Here is a 12737-nt window from a genome sequence, read left to right on the forward strand (position 1 = left end):
ACAAGAAGGGTGGCAGTGACTTGCCCAAGGACACCCAGGGAATTTTAATGGATGAGCGGGGATTTGAACCCTGGTCTGCCTATCCTAGTCTTATACTTTAACCTGGGGATGTTGCTAGGTGACAGCTCCCTTCATCCTTGGCTTTTGGCCTTACTGGCTATGCCTGATGGGAAATGGAACCCAACAACAGTTGGAGGGCCTCAGGTTCCCCATCCCTGTTCTAACCACCACACCACACTGGTTCTCAATGGAGGAAACTTTTAATTTAGTAGGAAAAGTACTTTCTGCCATGGTATTACAGTTAAGAGAAAAGTTGTGCCATTCAACAGTTGAGTAACAGGCAGTGATTCAAGACACTGAAGGCCTGATAAGAAAACAAAAAATGTCTATATCCCTTACACACACACGCACACACGCGCGCACACACACACACACACACACACAAACAAACAAACAAACAAACACACAGTCAGTCACCCAGGTGTTAAATTCAACAGCAGCAGCAACCTTCTCTCTGGAAAACCACATTTCCTTGTTTGTGCTAAGAGCCAGTGTCTTGTGTGAAATGGGGCAATATTGTAAGTTACTGCTCTCTCAAATAACAACCACAGCCTGTAAATATTTTACTATGACAAAAAAACTCAAGTTCAACCAATTTTGGGGTCCCAAAGCTGCTTTCGCAGTAACATTCATCCTAAATGTTGTAAATGAAGCAACAGAGAAAGCAAACTCTGCTTAAAACAGGGCTTAAAGTTGGATCCTATGCAACGCAGAAACAAGTCCCACTGAGTTCAACAGGGCTTATTACCAGGTAAGTGTGAAGGACTGCAACTGCACAGCACAATCTTATATACATCTACTCATTAGCAGATCCCAAGATTTTGTCCCTGGTGTCTCAAGGTTTGGCAGGAAGATGCCTACCTAAAACCCTGGGGAGTCACTGCCCGTCAGTGTAGATAATACTGAAAGGAATTGACCAATGGTCTGACTTAGTATAAGGCAGCTTAATATGTGCTTACCTCTTGTGTTGGTTGTCTTGTAGTTCTGTCCTTCCTTTGATTTTATTGTGAATTGCAACCTAGAAAATAAACGAGCAGAATTTTACACATAAAGACAAAAAGAGGTTTCAATGTGGTTCCCTCCTTCTTTTAAGCCTAAAGTGAAGTAGGTTGGTCTGGGGAAAGTTTGGTCAAATGATTATTGTGCAAAACTATGGTATTTCAGTGACACTAAGCTGGGAAAAACCTAATTTGCAGCATGTTGAAACTGAAAACTGTAATCACTCAGTTTCATAAACTTGACATAACAGCACATGTGTACTTGAAGCTGCAAGAAATTGTTTGTATCTTTCTTTGGCAATTACTCGTAGCCGAGCAAGATTGTCTTCCATAAACACGGTTTTAACAATGAGTCCGTAAGTGACTGTGGAGGCGAATTCTGGATCCACATGAGAGACCACATATCTATATAGCACTATACTCCGTCCTCACTGGCAGCAGGCTCCAACTTAATGAAAACTACATTCATAATCATCATCAATTACCACATTTATATCCCACCTTTCCTATAAGGAGCTCAAGGTGGCATGCATTTGAACCAATAAGACTTGCAAGTGTCTAATTTTGGATGGATCATGTCCATATAGCACACTGAGAGTAAGAGCAAAATAATGACTAGTAGATATCTACAACTTGGGTGATATTAATATTGACTGAACTGTGTCTGTATATATATATATTTCTTTGCAAAGAAACAGAGCTATGTTGCATCTGCATGTAACTGCATGCTGAAATTAAGATAAGTTAGAAGCTGCTAACTATTTGGCAATTTCACAAGCGAGGACTACATATTTCAATAACCTAGTAGTTACTCCTATGCCGAAACAACTCAGTGTAATACTGAAATGAATATGTGCACTCACGGTGATGTTTATAAAGAGATGAGAGGATGGTGACCAAGGTCTTTACTTACGTCAATCACCTACAAATCACCCTAGACCCATGAGCTTTTCCACTGGGTAGTTTTTGAGTTAATGTAACTGGAATTACTGTTCCCAATAAAGAACAGTTTGAACTAGACACTTGTCCTTCTGAAGTTCTCAGAAATCAAGAAGTTTCCCAATGACAATGAACACATTTCTTTCTTGAGAACACTGTGTGCAGAGTCTTTTTTGTGTATGCACCTAGAAAACGCTGGAGACGTCATTTCTATGCTGTTTTCGGCTGGAATTAAATAGTACCTTATTCTTACTGTGCACTTGAACGCAATGAGCACACAGGAAAGAGTGGGCACCAACCTTCCACTTCATCTAGTAGAGAGAGACATGGTGAGCTTCTTCCTTTGTTGGCCCCCTTGTCAACAAGAAGATAGGAAAGGAGAATCTCTTGACTGCCCCTGTTTTCATTTACAAAGAAAATAGAGCTGACAAAGAATCAGCAATTGAAGTGGGTACACTGACATGGACAAAGTGAAGCAAGTTTGCAGCTGCGTTGGCTTGTATGACAGGAGTGTGGGATGACTTTAAGGTCTATTGGTGTGTTTATAATTCATGGCGCAAGAGAGCCGACTCACGGTCTGTTAATATATAAAGTATAATTAAATCATAAAGTAATCCTAAGTATGCACCCATGTTCTTGCATAAGAAGTGCTTTATTGAATCAGAATCAGATTCTAGTCCTGCATTCTTTGCAAAAATCTCACCAGGCACTATAATCCGTCTTCTGTTTACCACTGTTTATTTTATTTTTAATCTTTAGCATTTGCAGCCCATGGACCCTGCAGGTGTGGAGGAAAGGAAAGGAGCTCTCCCACAAGGTGATCAGGCTAAACAAAAAAATAAAATAAAATACCCTACTGTTGTAATCATGGCTAATTGGTGTTCTGGAATTTTTTACTTTGCTCTGTTACTAGTTCTTAGATGCTTCTTTTTATTCAAGATGTGGAATTGCACCTGAAAAGCAGGCATCATTCATCACAACCTGACGCCTTTGAGCCCATTCCTCACCTTTAAAGCACACTTCCAGGGCCTCTATATTCCCCAGACAACATGGCCCTTCTCTGACATAGCCGTTGTCAATGCTGTGGTAGGAAGTCTGCCAACAGAAATGCAGAGCAGAATGCTAAAAGTGTGACTGATGGACACATATCTGAAGAAAAGAGTATGTTCCACTATGGTATCTGAGAGCTGTATTTGTTGTGTGGCTTGGGTTTAAATCTGAAAGGACTTAAGTACATGTTTTTAAAAAATAATTAGGTGAAGGGGGAAAAAAGAGGCTGTGGTGACATGAAGAACTAAGACACAGTGAAGAAATTTAAGTCCAACACAACCCCAGTATCTCCATTCTATCCCACTGTACAAACATACATCTTTTTATTTGTATGCCGCCTTTCCATGCTCAAGGTGACTTAGACCAATCACATAATTACAAATATAACAAAAGTAACCATAAACAATAACTAAAACATCAAAAAGTACACAACCCAATTGAACAATTTCAACACAAATCAAAAGGAGATCTAAAATTAAGATCAGGCCAGGCGGGAAAAGGCCTGCAAGGCAGGGAGATCTTCCAGGACTCACAACCGAGATGGTCTATACACTGCCATTCTTTCCCCTCCTGTCACCAGAAGCAAGAGTGACACCTGAGGCTTCCTATAATGTACTCCAGTCCTGATATTCCTTGGAGATGGGAAAATTGCTACTGACGACAGACACATCCCCTCTCCACATATCCTAGAATAGAACCAGGCAAAGGGTCTTCTCGGTAGTGGCCCTGGCCCTGTGGAATGCCCTCTCATCAGATGTCAAGGAAATAAACAACTATCTGACTTTTAGAAGACACCTGAAGGCAGCCCTGTTTAGGGAAGTTTTTAATGTTTGATGTTTTATCATGTTTTTTATATTCTGTTGGGAGCCACCCAGAGTGGCTGGGGAAACCCAGCCAGATGGGCGGGGTATAAATTACTACTACTACTACTACTACTACTACTACTACTACTACAATAGTCTGAGTCCTCTCCTACCAGCCCCGTAACATACTAAAATGCCAAGTGATATCCTTGTACAAAGACTAACTAACCTTATAACTAGCAATTAATATAACAAAGCAATTAATATTTAATATTTCTTTTATCTGCCAACAAAGGTCCGTATAGTTAAAGCCATGGTTTTCCCAGTAGTGATGTATGGAAGTGAGAGCTGGACCATCAAGTAGGCTGATCGCCGTAGAATTGATGCTTTTGAATTATGGTGCTGGAGGAGACTCTTGAGAGTCCCATGGACGGCAAGAAGATCAAACGCATCCATTCTTAAGGAAATCAGCCCTGAGTGCTCACTGGAAGGACAGATCGTGAAGCTGAGGCTCCAATACTTTGGCCACCTCATGAGAAGAGAAGACTCCCTGGAAAAGACCCTGATGCTGGGAAAGATTGAGGGCACAAGGAGAAGGGGATGGCAGAGGACGAGATGGTTGGACAGTGTTCTCGAAGCTACAAACATGAGTCTGACCAAACTGTGGGAGGCAGTGGAAGACAGAAGTGCCTGGCGTGTTCTGGTCCATGGGGTCACAAAGAGTCGGACACGACTAAATGACTAAACAACAACAAATTTCTTTTATCCTTTTGGCACATTTCCCATCAACTGTCACTACTCTGTTCATAGACCAATATTTACTCCGAATGACCGTGGCTGGAGAACAACTGGTGGGGTTTCAAACCTTGCAATAATGATGATGGTGATGATAATTCCAACACAAAATAGTCATTTCACCTATTCTTTACTGGTTCCAACTTCAAAACAACCCTTTCCAACATAAATAGAATCGAATACTTACCCCCACACAGTCTTGAATGAACCAGAGATACAAAAGTCCTGAAAAGCAGTCAGTGAAACAGGGATGAGGTGGGAAAATACAGTGTTCAAAGCTGAGTCTGCTGCCACCCAAGAAGTACTCTTCTTAAGGTCAGTTACCAAGAGGCCACATTGCCAAGAATATTAGTCAAGGTCCAGGCCAGACAAACCATACAGAAGACAGCAGCAGACCAGCCACCAAATCTTTACAAAGCAAAGGCACACAGGAAACTGAGCATTCAACCTTTCCCCTGCTCGGTTTCTCCTCAGAAACTGCTTCTTTCTGGGTTTTTTCTTCCAGTGGGGCTCCAAGACCAGAAGCCTCGAATACACAAGCTGAAGGTTTTTTTAGGAATGTAAGATTTCCCAGACTAGATCAGTCAACTGGTTTAACTTGTTTTGTCTGACCAGCAACACTTTCTTCAATTGCAGCTACAATGCTGGACAGCTTGCTGTTTGTCCATGATGAGCAATTGCTAGGGCAAAGAATGCCTGCCTTGTCCTCCTTCCCTGGAAGCTATCTGTATAAATCCCAGCAGCATTCACAGGGAGGATGTTGAGTCTTAGGTCCCATCTGCACATTGACACATTTAAAGCAGTATCATGCCACTTTAAACAGACATGGCTTCCCTCAAAGAATCCTGGCAGCTGCGGTTTCTGAGGCCCCAGTTCCCCTCACAGAGTTACAATCTCCAGAACTCCTTGGGACTGACTCTGAGAATTGTAGCTCCATGAGGGGAATAGGGGTCTCCTCACAACTTTCTGCACCCTTAACAAACTACAGCTCCCGGGATCCTTTGTGGGGAACCATGACTGTTTAAAGTGGCCCAGTACTGTTTAAAATGTATAATGCAGAGGTGGCCCTTAAATCAGATTTTGCACTGAAGGGCAAATATAAAATCGACATTCCCTGGACTGTACAATTTGAAAACGACTCACATTTTCTATTCCACACAATCCCCACATGTACACAACTCAGCATCTGAAGCTGACTACACCACTCAGATAAGAAAACACCTTCTCCTCACACTGGGTCTGTGCCTTTAACAGCTACTGGGCCAGCAAAGGCAACAGCTGTAGCTTATCCATGATTGTATCAATATAATTCCTGCCTTTAAAAGCTGCCTGGTCATATTTATGTGCCTAAGTTTACTGAAATCAACTTACTAACTTTTATTTCACCTAAGATTCCAAATTGGCAGAGCTAGTTAGGTGAACCCCACCCAATGAACCTAAGTTAGGCATCTCCATTAATTTCAGTAGGTCTGGTCTGAGTAGCAGTAGCATTAAATACCACGCATTATGCCTGGGTATCGGTGCCCCAGTACTGGTGACTGATTCTGCATACCAGCTGCTTAAGTTAATAGTGAGCTCTCAGACCTGTGTTCCTCTTATTTCTTCCAGAGACAAAGGAAAAGAAGAGACAGTGGGCTGAATAAGGCTACTGGAGAGCAGTGGAAACTCCTGCTTAGATTACTATGTTTTAAATAGATGGGTTTTTTAAAAAAAAATTATTGATTTTTTAAAAAAATTTTGTTAACCACTCTAAGGGGTCCCCCCCCCCCCCCAGTCAAGCCATGTATAATTTCTTTGAAATAAACAAAATATGATATGGGGTAGACCAAAGCTCATTCTGGGGTTCAGGAACATAGAATCCTTATCTTTTAAACTTTTCTGACTTGAGCGGTGTTGGGCAGGTTCATGCAAGGAAGGAATGAGGAACCAACATCAGTGCCGTGTTGCCTTCTAGCTGTTCAGAGTATTATTTCAAAGGGTCAAGGCGGGAAAGGAAGAGGCAGCTTCAAATAGGGAAGTTTACTTTGCTTCGCAGCCCAACAAGGAAGGCGGAACTTTTTTTTGCCTCAGTTAAAACAGAGTATGCAGGAAATTGAGCTCCCATTCCAAATTCCAGATCAAGTATCCGAGAGCAGGGGGAGTGTCTTTATGGCCAACAGAACATAGCAATCACTGTCCGACCATTATTGCTGCAGAGCTAGGTCAGCAGCTCTAACAGAAAGCTGCAGAGTTCCTGTGCCTGTTCTATCATTGCATCATGACAACCTCGCCTTTTGTTTCAACAAGCATGTCGTTCTCATCAAGGATGCAGAACATAACTGGAAAGCAGGTTTGCTGAAGATTCAGAATGAAAGCAAAAGAGATCTGGATGAACTTCTGGTCCTTAACACACACATTCTAACCCTATCACCGTGTGTCTCATGTTCCATCTCTCTCTTTCACTTTTACTTCCTCATTCCCTTAAACACACACACACACACACAAGAAATTCCAGGGAACTAACAAAATAACGTAACCAACAAATGGGGTCATTTTATATTATCGCTATTCCATATAGTTCAGTCAAGCTGCACAATTTTAAGGGGTACAGACAAGTCATTTTAAAGGGTAACGGAAGGTGCTTCAGCACATTCCATCCACCTTGCAAGAATGTGACTTGAAATGCAGCAAGTCTTTTCATGTATTTGTTACCACACTTAGGGTGGATCTAGACACAGGGGGGAATGCGATAAATAAGTCAGAAATTAGATCAGGCATTGACAAACTCGGCCCTCCAGATGTTTTGGGACAACAACTCCCATCATCCCTAGCTAACTGGACCAGTGGTCAGGGATGATGGGAGTTGTCGTCCCAAAACATTTGGAGGGCTGAGTTTGCCTATGCCGGAATTAGATTGTTACAGCAAAAGAAAAAAATCACTATAGAAAATTGTGTTTTAAAACTTCCTGCTCTCTGGCGCCATCTGGTGTTGCATGTTTATAGAAAATACAAATCACTGTTTCTTTAATAGCATAGCTGAGTCTCTAGAATGCCTGTCTTTATCCTCAGCTATTTTGATTGTTGAATATCATGGTGAGTCATAAAATAAATAAATGAAGCCGAGATATTGCATGAGAATTAAATTATGAAATTTTGTTCGTATAATATTGTTATTAAGATCACAGGGTGGTTTTCAATATAAAAACACAAAAATACATCTCATAACAACAAACAAAAACAATAACCCCACAGTTTAAAAGGCCAAAGGCCTGAGACAATATATAGATTAAGGCTACAATCCCATGCATACTTAACCTGGAAGTTCAGTCCACTGAACACACTGAGACTTAACTCTTAATAAACATGCATTGGATTGTCCTGTTAGTATTCACTTAATTCTGATCTGATATGTAGAACATCCTGCCTCAAAAGCGTTAGTGTCTATAGTTTTAACAGTGTTTTCCTTAAGGCAAGCAAAAGCATGTTATAAACATACATAAGTGTAGTTACTGATAAACTGGAGAGATGTATGCTGTATCAGGAACACATTTTTCATGAGCACCTCTTCCCCCACCTCCAATCATCTCCTATATATCCTGTGTTCAGAGGCCTCAAGCTATACCTCCAGTGGTATTTGGATGGAGGTTTATCCAATGAGTTAAAAGTACCCAGATCAATATTCTAAAACACTGGAAGACATACCACAGGGGTGCATGAAAAAGGGCTGTTCCACAATATTCTATGGAGCTGTAGCAGCATCCCATAATTTATTTCAAGGAGACATGGCACACCTGCAAATTCTAACTCAGCTCTACACAAATAGCACATGATGATCACTGAATGAATAATTATCTCTTTTACACCTCTGGACCATTGGACTTCACTCCTAAGTACACTTACTAGGGAATAAACCTCATCCACAGTGAGACTTGCTTCCTAGTATACGTGCATAGGGCCACTCTCTAAGCCACAGGCCCACATTCATCATAACCAAAATGATTAACAGTGGTAAAAGATGGGTGTGTGGGAAGGGGTCCGTCTGAAAGCATTTTCATGATAAAATCACTAGAATTCTTTAATAGTGACCGAGGTACACAAGGTGCATATAGTAGTCAAGTTCAGATTAGTTGATGCATTTCATGAGTGTGTGATCTTATCTGTCTGGGACAGAAATGGATCTATTATCACAAATAATGCAAGACAAAGTCTCTTTCAATATTGAAATCCTCAGAAACTTCCAACCTACTATAAGACGTTCTTAGATGCACCCACAAAAGCAGCTTCTCCTGTCAGACATATATTTAACATCAATGCTTACCTAGTCTGTTTTCATTTTTGCTCTTTACACAGCAGTGCTCCACCCGGCTACTGCCTGTCTGATATGCCAAACTGAACTTTGCCGCCAGCTGTTCTATTCCTTGAAGGATTCTGTTCCCTCAATAGTAATAGCACCCTGCAGATCATACAATCCTATTCCGCCTCAGGGCGGAAACGTAAATCAGTTTCTTATTGCATTATCCATTGATTATAGTCAAGCAGACAGTAACCCCGTCATTGTTGACAGGAAGTATGCACTTAGGACCTTTAACAACAGGCAGCTGGTAAGGCCAGAGTAAGGTCTTGCTCTGGTCTAATTGGCTGCACTGGCCCCCAAAAATGAATTAATACAAATCGCTCTATTTGTTTTTGGTCTTCCATGGAGTCCTAATAAGCAGAATAGTAAAAAAAGCCTGTGCTGGAGCTCAGCGTGACTGTTGTTCAAACCATTCGGGTCTGGCTGGCTTCCGGCATATATTCAATCTCTTTGGGGGAGACAGAGAATTTTGCAAGTCACCCTTCCAAGTTAAAAACAAGACCCTGTGAAAGGAGAAACCTTTTGGCTGCAGTCTCATGATCAAAACCAAGCAGGTGCTTGTTTACTTAGCACCAAGAATATGCAGGAGTGGTCCTTGATTTCACTGTGCGAATACCCTTTAGTTTTTTACACACAGAGAGAGGAACATACTTATTTCCCATCAGGTGGCTCATTTGTACTGAAGTCACATCAGGTCTGTGTTCTACTTCTGAAAGATGATGCCTCTTCTTGTGGAGTACAGAAAGTGATAGCATGAACTGCCAACAAAGACAACTGTGTTCTACCTGGTAAATAATATCAGAATCTGAATAGCAAGTAAAACCCAGATTGTTTCTGGGCATTGTAGTTTGTTATGGGTTGCTGGGAACTGTAACTGTGAGAGGTAAATCACAGTGCCCAGGGTTCCCATATTTACCCAAATCTAATGCTCACCTCCCCCCCCAAATTACGTTGTGAAAATCAAGGTGTGCATTACATTTGATGGCACATTTACATTCGCCAGCAAATACCTTTTTTTGGTTTCAAGGTTCTGAATGCTGAGGTGTGCATTAGGTTCAATGGTGCATAAGACTCGAGTAAATACTGTATTTCAGGCATGCCCAACAGGTAGATCGTGATATACCAGTAGATCACTGGACCTCTGCAGTAAATCACTGGTAGATCATTGGTTCCCCCCAAAGAAGCTGAACAACTGTGGCTCCCCTAAAAAAAGCTCAACATTTTACCTCCTCCCTGAAAAAACTCAACAACTTTGACCTGAACCCCCAAAAAGGGGGTAGATCACTGCCAGTTTTTAACTCTGTGAGTAGATTGCAGTCTCTTGGGAGTTGGCCACCCCTGCTGTATTTGAAGGAAATAATGATCTCCTGGTTGACGCGGATGCCACTGAATGTGCATGCGTACTCTGTGCACTTCCCTCTCTCCCACGCCCCCCAGGGCACTGGCAACCCATGCTACGCCACTGTTTGCATGTACAATCTTGGACATCTCCAGTTAAAAAGGATCTAGTAACTGGTGATAGGAAGGACTCTCATTTTCAAAACCATGCAGAGCTACTGCCTGTCACAAGTAGAGTAACCAATAGTGAGCTAGATGGATAAACAGCTTGATCTTTAGACATTTAACACAGATGATAACGTTCCTCTCCATGCCATGAAAAGCCTCACCTGCTGATTTCTGCACATCTAGTGTATATTGGCACAAGAGCAGATCAGGCAAATAACATAAGAAAAGCCTGCTGGATCAGTCTGGCATCCTGTTCTCAAGTGGCCACTCAGATACCTGCTGGAAACCCCACCTGCAGTTTCCAGCAACAGGTACTCAGAAGTATTACTGCCACTGACCATTAAGGAAGAGAATAGTCATAATGCCTAGTAGCTTTATCCCCCAGGAATTTGTCAAATCCTCTTTTAAAGTCATTCAAGTAATGGTAGCCATCAATGCTTCCTGTGGAGCAGCCTTTATCAACTTGTGGGTCCCCAGATGTTGTTGAACTACAACTCCCATCACCCCAGCTCAGGGATGATGGGAGTTGTAGTCCAACAACATCTGGGGACCCACAGGTTGAGAACCACTGCGGGTGGAGCGAGTTCCACAGTTTAACTATGCACAGGCTAGTTTTCTGGACAACTGGCAAACATATATGAGGGCTGTGGTTTTTATTCATGATTTGAAGAGCTAATGATGTGACCTTTAGACTACTTCTCAAACAGCAGCCTGACACACACATTTTCAAAAAGGTTTCTTTGTCTTTGCGGCTAGCTGACAGAAAAGTATTTGAGAGTTTCATTTCTACCTGTAAGGAAGCTGTTAGAGGCACACAGCCTCTGTCAGGAAATATAAAGATGACAACTGTAATGACAGTGGCCTTTGGGTATAACCCGGTTTTGTAGAAAAACACTAGCCTAGAAGAAATGTCACATCGAAGAGAAAAAATACTGTAACAAATACTGTCTCTGTGTGTAACAATCAGACATTCCTAACTCAACACTTCAATATGAAGAATATGAAGCCACACCAGAAACTGAACTATTTACTAGGCCATGTCTAACAAATAGTAGCAGAGATAAGGCTGGTTTGTACAAAAGTGGGTGTATTATATCTTTTCAAGGTTTGGATTGGTGAAATCCACTAGACAGATCATTTAGTTGAGCAAATAATCGTACTCAGGGTGTTCCATAACCACCAGCTCCACCTAAAATTAGAATAGAATCACTGAATTGTCGAGTTGGAAGAGACCCCAAGGGTCATTTAGTCCAACCCCCTGCAATGCAGGAATCTCAACTAAAGCACCCATGACAGAGGGCCATCCAACCTCTGCTTAGAAACCTTCAAGGAACAAGAATCCACCACCTCCCAAGGGAGACAGTTAAACTGTTGAACAGCTCTTATTGTCAGAAAGTTCTTCCATGATGTTTAGTTGGAATCTCCTTTCTTGTAACTTGAATGCATTGGTTTAGGATAGGTCCTACCCTCCAGAGCAGAAAAAAACAAACCCGTTCCATCTTCCATGTGACAGCCCTTGAGATATCTGAAGATGGCTATCATATCTCGTCTGATTCTCCTCTTTTCCAGGCTAAACATACCCAACTCCCTCAACCATAAGGCTTAATAGTCAGACCCTTTAACATCATGGTCACCTTCCTCTGCAACTTTGGGCCAGGTGGCTGGGACAAAGATTTGACCAGTAAGAACTCAGTAACAGTCCATTAAGGTACAGTGGTACCTCAGGTTACATACACTTCAGGTTACAGGCTCTGCTAACCCAGAAATAGTGCTTCAGGTTAAGAACTTTGCTTCAGGTTGAGAACAGAAATTGTGCTCCGGTGGCACGGCGGCAGCAGGAGGCCCCATTAGCTAAAGTGGTGCTTCAGGTTAAAAACAGTTTCAGGTTAAGTACAGACCTCCAGAATGAATTAAGTACTTAACCAGAGGTACCACTGTACTCATCCGCAAAACAAATTCTGTAATGAGCCTGTTTTGCAGCATTCTAGCCTGAATTGCGCAGCCAATTTTTGTCGACTAGATCTCTATAAAATGGCATCTTGAAAGCTAAATCGCTAGCAAAATAAGATAGCAAATAGCAAAACTCAGAGTTCCATGAAAGGCCAGTAGGTTGTAATTAAATTATCATAATGTTATTAGTAAAATGGGAGATTTTTCTCCCTCGGGCAGTTATTTGGGGTGCCATTGCTAGTGAAACTCTTACAGCACTATCTGAAATACAACCCTCAAGCTGAAGCTTGCCCCACCCTGCTC

The 12737-nt window shown here is 41.8% G+C and overlaps 1 protein-coding gene across 3 annotated transcripts in view; it reads right to left on the bottom strand.

Moving 5' to 3' along the window:
* UNC13D (unc-13 homolog D) overlaps positions 1–12737 on the bottom strand; it is a 57670-nt gene that overhangs the window by 44595 nt on the left and 338 nt on the right. Inside the window, exons 1-2 of one of the 3 annotated variants that reach the window (XM_028716924.2) lie at positions 8943–9074; positions 1020–1078 (exon numbers count right to left, since the gene is read on the bottom strand). The gene's annotated coding sequence lies outside the window, so the exon portion shown is untranslated. Of the gene's footprint in view, positions 1–1019; positions 1079–4832; positions 5542–8942; positions 9075–12737 lie in introns of those variants that run through there. The other 2 variants (XM_077924213.1, XM_028716923.2) reach the window with 2 other exon arrangements.

The sequence above is a fragment of the Podarcis muralis genome, chromosome 2 (assembly GCF_964188315.1).
Source record: "Podarcis muralis chromosome 2, rPodMur119.hap1.1, whole genome shotgun sequence".
NCBI lineage: Eukaryota > Metazoa > Chordata > Lepidosauria > Squamata > Lacertidae > Podarcis > Podarcis muralis.